The sequence below is a fragment of the Panthera pardus genome, unplaced genomic scaffold, assembly GCF_024362965.1.
Source record: "Panthera pardus isolate Hobbes unplaced genomic scaffold, ASM2436296v1 HiC_scaffold_2, whole genome shotgun sequence".
NCBI lineage: Eukaryota > Metazoa > Chordata > Mammalia > Carnivora > Felidae > Panthera > Panthera pardus.
In genome coordinates this window covers 120,999,041-121,007,171 of record NW_026526765.1, presented here as the reverse complement: position 1 = coordinate 121,007,171, position 8,131 = coordinate 120,999,041, and positions in this window count along the sequence as shown.

Here is an 8,131-nt window from a genome sequence, read left to right as displayed (position 1 = left end):
GGCAAAGACTTAGGGGCAGTGCTTAAAAATTAAAAGCATCTCTAAGCAAATTTTTTTAAGAAGGAAAAAATGCTGTTGTCGTGGGGTAAATAAGTGATCGGCCCCTAATTTTTCTGTTTGCAATCTCAGGAATCTGGGATCTGGGGAGAGAAAGGGGATGTGGAGACCATGATGGCTGTCCCATAGACTGGGGAAAGCCCAGGGTTGTCTCTGCTGCTGAAAGTAGCCAGAAGGGCTCAAAGAACAGGTTCTGACCATTGACGTCACTGTCACAATGGGCAGCTCGGCCAAAAGGTAGGTTCCTGGGCCCCATCTCAGGCACACGGGGGCCATATCTCTGGAGATGGTGCCCATGAACCTGCATTTAACATGTTTTTTGGTGAAGAGCTATAGTCTAATTCTAATATCAAGAACAAAGAGACTAGGGTAAGGCTGGGGTCACTGTCAGAGTGTAGCAGGATTCTCACACAGAGTCGTGACACTGAGTCTTTTCTTTCCAGGAAGCAACTTTATTCGGGCCAGCACTGCTCAGTTGGGTTTGTACCCAAAGAACTGAGCCCGGAATGTCATGTGGTGTAGTTTTTTATATACTTGCTACTTCTTTGTCTCCCATGTATAGTAACACACAAACATGTAGTCTGATTAAGTGGTCTCATGTTACAAGGTCATGAGGGGTGTTGTCACATATGCATATAGCCAGGTTGCCTTGAGGTTTGTTTTTTCTTTTTTCTTTCCTTAAGGAGGGGGCCCTACCACAAGAGGAGCAACTATTTTTATTTTTTATTTTTTTTTTAGTTTATTTTTTGAGGCAGGGGGGAGGGGTAGAGGGAGAGGGAGAGAGAGAATCCCAAGTAGGCTCCGCACTGTTAGCTCAGAGCCTGATGTGGGACTCAGACTCATGAACCATGAGATCATGACCTGGACTGAAATCAAGAGTTGGATGCTTAACCAACTGAGCCACCCAGGCACGACGAGGAGCAATTATGTTTAAAAATTCCTTTGTGGATGGCCATCTTTTTAGATGCTTTTTTCTTTTTCTTTCTTTTTTTTTTTAAAGTAGTCTCTGCACTCAGTGTGGGGCTCAAACTTACAACCCCAAGGTCAAGAGTCACATGCTCTACCAACTGAGCCAGCCAGGCACCCCCTAGGGGTCTTCTGTTCTGCATTTACATGTCTTCCTTGCAACAGCTTTTCATCATGGCCTCACTTGACTTTTTAATATCAATTTAATTATTACATTAGTGCTCTAAGGGTCCACCTCTGGAGAATGCAATGGGGGAGCGATCACTGTCCCTCCTCCTTCCACCAGACACGATTCTGCTCACAGGGGCTGATTGCATAGGACCTACCCTCCTTCCAGGCCCCTCACCCTTTTTCTCATTTCTTTTGGTCTTTGCTGCTACTCTTTCATCATAGGGGAGGCAGAGAGAATGCTCCTAGAATGTGAAAGACCCATTTCCCTTGTGAAATTCAAAGATGAAATTCACATGAATCAGTTTTCCTTTGGATTTGAGGTGCTGTTATTTTGGACCTAATTTAGCATGCCCTGGATTGAGAGAATTGAAGCCTGTTTATTTATCTCTTTGGCTGACCTTCCCTCCCTTCTTTCTGCTTTTGTTTTCTTTTCTCCAGCTGCTGTTGCAAGTTTCATTTATCAGTCTGGCTTGCTTTGGGGTGCCAGGAGAGGAGGCTGGGCATGAGTCTGTGCCTGGCAGGAGGATTAAGAGGAGGCTCTAGGAGCATTGTTAGGAAGAAAGGAATAAATGCATGTAAAACACCTTGCTACAACTTGGTTACAACAACAAAAACAAACAATCCCAACTGGAAAATGGGCAAAGGATTTGCATATACATGTCTCCAAGGAACATATGCAAAAGGCCAATAAGCACATGAAAAGATACTCACCATCACTAACCAGTAGGGAAATGCAAATTGAAACCACAATGAGATACCACCTCATACCCATGGGATGTTATTTTAAGAAAAAGAAAATAAGAAGTGTTGATGAAGATGTGGAGAAATTGGAACTATTGTGCACTGCTGGTGGGAATGGAAAACAGTATGGTAGTTCCTCCAAGTTAAAAATGGAATTACCATATGAACCAGCAATCCTACTTGTGGGCATATACCCAAAAGCATTGAGAGCAAGGACTCAAAAAGACACTTGTACACCTTCATTCATAGCAGTATTATCCACAATGGTCAGGAGGTAGAAACTATCCAGGTGTCCACTGACAGATGAATGGTTAAACAAAATGAGGTCTGTACGCACAGTGGAATGTTATTCAGCCTTTAAAAGGAAGGAAATTCTGACACATGCTACGATATGGATGAATCTTGAGGACATTATACTAAGTGAAATAAGCCAGTAACAGAAGGATAAATGTTATATGATTGCATTTATATTAGGTACTTAGGGTAGTCAAATTCAGAGACAGAAAGTCGAACGGTAGTTGCCAGGGACGGGAAGCAATGGGGAAGGGAGTTTCAGTTTGGGAAAATGGAAAAAATTCTGGAGATGGCTGGTGGTGACATTTGCATACCAGTGTCAATGTACTTAGTGCCACTGAACTGTATACTTAAAAATGGTTAAAATAGTAAATTTTATGTATATTTTACTACAGTAAAAAAAAGGGGGGGGGCAATAAAGGTACCTACTTCAGGGATTGTAAATAATAGCCAGTATTAATTGAGCCTGTGCTATCTGCTGGGTGCTGCTCTAAGAACTTTACATGTGTTTCATGTAATCCTCACACAGACGTTTAAGGCAAATCTTTTTCTTTCTTCTTCTTCTTCTTCTTCTTTTTTTTTTTTTTTTTTTTTTTTGGTTATTTCATGGATTTAGAGACTGAGGCTCAAGGAGCTAATAATGATCAATCATCCGCTGAAAAGCAGAGACAGGTTTGAAACACAGATCTGGTCCAAGTGAAGCCTCGGCTGTAACTTCTTAGGGTAGGAACTTGGCCTTGGCACTGCCATTTCTCCGGTGTACCTAGAATAGCACCTGGCGCATAGTAGTTTCTCAATAAAACATGTTGGCTGAATGAGTAGCTCCAGAGCCTGTGCTCGCAACCTCTCTGCCAAATGGGATAGTGCATGGACAGCACTCAGCACGGTGCCTGGCACACTGTAAATGGACAATGAATAGAAACAAATTTTCACGACTGTTATGGGCTCTTCCATATGGCGGGGAGCTCGGAGGAGGGGATATAAAATTCATCCCCCAAATCTGTCCTGTGGACCAGACTGGGGCTGTGAAGGTGGCTGGTTCTTTCCTCAGCCCGCTCCTTCCTTCTTGGCTTCCTTCTGCCTTTTTTACACTTTTGTTCTCCTCTGCTCCCAATTGGACTGAGCTTCTTTAAGAACAAGGTGGTGACATCTTTGTGTTCCTTCAGCGGCTCCTCCACACAGGGCTTTAGACTCAAAGGGCATGGAGAAATAGAGCGGAAACCCCTGTGCACTTTCTGAATTGGAGGTGGACAGGCTTCTCTTCAGTGGATGCTGAGGGCCCTTGAGGAACTCAATGCCAGTTAAAACCCCTACTTCTTTGCTTCCTCGAAAGACCCTGCAGGTTGGCCCTGATATACAAAGCTAGTTCTTTCCAAGTTGGGAAGCATTCTGGTCAGAACCAGGAAAAAAGATCAGAAAGAAAAGACTTTCAGAATATTGATAGGAAAAGACAAATTCCCAAAATCGATGTACTAACAGACTAAAAAAGGGAGCAACCACTCAAAGTTAGGGTACTGCTCTTTGTTTTTGCTCACCAATTCAGTATTTACGGATGTGCACTTCCCCTGACTTTGCTCTCTGTCAGACCTTCAGCCGTGGATCAGTCCTGCAAGCAGTCGTTTTGTCTGAGGGCTCCCGGACAAACAGGAAGTGCCATGTCTAGAGATCTGCTGATCTGGAAAACGCATGGCTCTGGGCTTTGGTTGGGTGAGGAGTCGGAGCCTTGTCCTTTGCCCCAGGAGAACAAAGAATTTCTATCATGACTACAACATAAACCCCTCTGGAGAAACCTGCCCCGGTTGTTTTCTCTGAGGCCTGGGTTTGCCTAGAAAATTGCCTTTGACTTCCACCCAGGCAGTTGTGGGTTTTGTTTTTGTTTTTTTAATGTTTATTTATTTTTTGAGAGAGACAGAGCATGAGCAGGGGAGGGGAAGGGCAGAGAGAGAGAGAGGGAGTCACAGAATCCAAAGCAAGCTCCGGGCTCCGAGCTCTCAGCACAGAGCCCTATATTGAGCTTGAATCCACAAATGGTTGAGATCATGACCTGAGCCGAAGTTGGACGCTTAACCGACTGAGCCAGCCAGGCAGCCCCCAACTAGGCAGTTTCTGATGCCTCTTTACAGACATTCTAAACAAATTGTTCATCTTTTTTTTCTACTTGACTCATCCACATGGACCAGTCCCTTAAATACCTCTGCCTCTCCCACCCCAAAAAGCCTGGGTATCCAGTATCATTTCGTGAAGGGAGGATTGTATATAAAGCACTGTTTTCTAAAATTCAAAGATTGCATGCCACTTCGTTAGTTTTTTGGTTGCTATTATCCATGTACTGTCTGTGTTATTACTTAATATTTTTTAGTCATTTTTTAAACTTTAGCATTATTCTAATCAGTTGTTATCTATGAAATCATAGATGTCATGTTCCATTATATACACACGTACTTATATACACACATTTTTTTAAAGATTTTATTTTTAAGTGACCTCTACATCCACTGTGGGACTTGAACCCACAACCCCAAGATCAAGAGTTAGAGGCTCCACCAACAAAGTCAAGCAGGAGCCCCTACACACACAATTTTAAATAAGTACATAACTAGTGAGAAAAATGTTACAGAAATCATCAGGTATATTTACTCTATCTCAGGAGCACAGGCGTAAGTTATGGTGTTCCAAGTAAAACTCTAGAGGTAGATTCTGTCAGGCTTGAGTGGAACCAATGTCAGCCATGGCCATGGGGACCTTCCTGGCCAGTGGGTTGGGATCTTTCCTGGCCATATTCTATGTGAGTCCCACAGCATGCTCTTCAACTCCGGGGGGCAAACCCAGCAAGAAGGCACTCTGTTTATGAGAATCATCCCACACTCCTATTAGCATTGGAGCCTTCTCCACAAGTTTCTGTTTTTCCTTCTATTACCCTGCTGGTTTCACCCTGCTCCACCACACCGTGGATCTAGCCTGTGCAGTGCAGTCAAGTCAGCTGACTTGCAAGGTTGCCCTTAGAACTCTGACCGGTATCCTCAGTTCCAGAGAGGGCTGGTCAACTGAGCTAGGCAGCCGTAGGCTGCTTCTCTTGGCTCGAAGTGTCTCTTAAACCCTCTTTTTTTAAAGGTTTATTTAAAAATGTATTTGTTGGGGCACCTGGGTGGCTCAGTCGGTTAAGCAGCCAACTTCGGCCCAGGTCATGATCTCGCGGTCCGTGAGTTCGAGCCCCGCGTCGGGCTCTGTGCTGATGGCTCAGAGCCTGGAGCCTGTTTCTGATTCTGTGTCTCCCTCTCTCTCTCTGACCCTCCCCCGTTCATGCTTTGTCTCTCTCTGTCTCAAAAATAAATAAACGTTAAAAAAAATAAATAAATAAAAATAAAATAAAATAAAAATGTATTTGTTTATGTTATTGAAGTATAACTTTTAACATTTTTTAAAATGTTTATTTTTGAGAGAGAGAAAGACAGAGCATGAGTGGGGGAGGAGCAGACAGAGAGGGAGACACAGAATCCAAAGCAGGGTCCAGGCTCTGAGCTGTCAACACAGAGCCCAATGCAGGGCTCAAACCCACGAATCAGGAGATCATGACCTGAGCTGAAGTCAGATGCTTAACTGACTGAGCCAGCCAGGCACCCCTGAAGTATCACTTTTATATCTTAAATGTACAGTATCATGAATTTTTATGTAAGTATATACCTATGAAACTACAACTCAAATCAAGCTACAGTCCTGTGGCTTTTGATATGGTAGCTACCAGCCATGTGTGGCTATTGAGCAGATGAAGCATGGCTAGTTAGAATTGAGATGTGCTATAGGTATAAAATACACTTTCAACAACTTAGTACAAAAAAACGAATATATATCATTGATAATTTTTAGTGATTAAATGTCCAAATGACAATATTTTGGATATTAAATAAAAATATATCCTTAAAATTAAACTTCACTGGTTTCTGGGGGCACCTGGGCGGCTCAGTTGGTTGAGTGTCTGACTCTTGATTTTGGCTCAGGTCATGATCCCAGGGTCGTGGGATTGAGCCCCACCTCGGGCTCTGTGCTGGGTGTGGAGCCTACTTAAGATTCTCTCTCTCTCCCTCTGCCCCTCTCCCCGGCTCACACTCTCTCTCTGAAATAAAAAATAAAAAGTAAATAAATATGGCTACTAGAAAATGTTAAATTGCATATACAGCTTGCATTATATGTTTTTTGGACAGTGCTGGTATAGAACATTCCCAGCGTCCCAGAAGGCTCCCTCATGTTCCTTTCCCATCAATACCCCCCAGGTAACCCTTATCCTGATCTCTATTGTAGCTTCATTTGGCCTGTTCTTGGCCTTCATGTAAATAAAATAATGTGTGTACACAGATCAACGTTAGATCTGTGAAGTTCATTCATGTTCTACCATGTTGTAGAGGTTTATTTTTTCAGTATTCTGTAGTACTCTGTGGTATTAGTAGGCAACAGTTTATTTCACCCAGTCTATCGCTGATGAACACTAGTGTTTTCCCAGATTTGGGTTGTTGTTAGTAAAGTTATTGTTGATAAGCTGTAATGATTTTGTGTGTGTACTTGGTGTACATAAACAGACACTTCTGTTGGTATATACCCAGGAAAGGAATGGCTGGGTCATGGGGTAGATGCATGTTTTGCTGTAGTAATATCCTGTGACATTTTTTCAAAGTGGTTGTTAGACTTTGCACTCCTGTCAGCTGTGGATGAGAGTTTTGGTAGTCCTATATCCTCATTGGCGCTTGGTCTTGCCAGTCCTTTTGCTTTTAGCTGGTCTAGTAGAGAGGCAGTCAGATTTTGAGTTGAAAATAATTCTTACAATTTTCTTCTCTTTACAAGGTGACAGACACCCACCTAGAGGATGTGTAGAACACATACACAGGCAAAGTGAAGACAATAAAAATACCCATCATCTCAAGTCAACTCCTGTTAATCTTTGATAAATATCCATCCTACATTTATTAGTGTGTATACTGAAAAAAATGACATGCTACAGTAAATTTTGCTAACAATGTACAATGCCCATCTTTACATGCCCATGAACATTCATCTACAGGGCAGTTTTTAAAAGCTAAATGGTATTCCATTTTATGGATGTGCCATAATCTATCAGTACCCTTAGTCTTGAGCGTTTAGGCTATTAGCAATTTTTCACTCTTATACACGGTGTTGTAATGAGCACCCTTGCCATTAAATCTTTGTTCTTGTCTTTAAATTTTTTCCAACAGTGGAGTTGCTTGTTAAAAAGGCTTGTATGCATGTTTTGAAGGCTGCCTGTCTGTCTCTCTGAGCGGCTTCGACTCCAGTCTTGACAGCAAAACCCTATCTCTTTTCAGTGAATGCCATTTTGAAGGCAAGAGGGCAAGAGAATATTCTCTAGAACACAGAGTGGCTCCTTCCTAGATCTGATGCTCAAGAGACACTGGTTCTCTAAGAATGCTAGGTCAGCTATTAATGCAGAAACTCAGGCAGGTCATGTGCCTGGGGCAGAGAGGGAGCTGCTGGGTTTTTTAAGGAAGCGAGATCTGGACCAAGGAAGGGGAATGTGTGTCTGTGAGAAGGTAAATGCTAACTAGGTGAGATAGAGAGACCAAAGGAGTCTCTTAGGTGAGGTCTATAAAAAGGGTTTGGGGAATAACAGAGCATTGCGTCTTGGTTGCTGTTAGGGCTCTAATCCATATCTCCATGGAGCTCCATGTCTCCATCTAATTAACGGGACATTTCTCTGTGGGAGAGACGATAAATGTCTGGAAGCAGATACAAGGACTTGTGTCCCTACCTACTCCTTTGGATTGCCTTGAGCACTCTACAGAGAGAGGGACTTATAGAAAGAAACTGATAGAGCAATTCAAGCTGGACACCCCAAAATTCAGGGCAAAGCAGAGACACTCAAGGACCCACGTGGCCT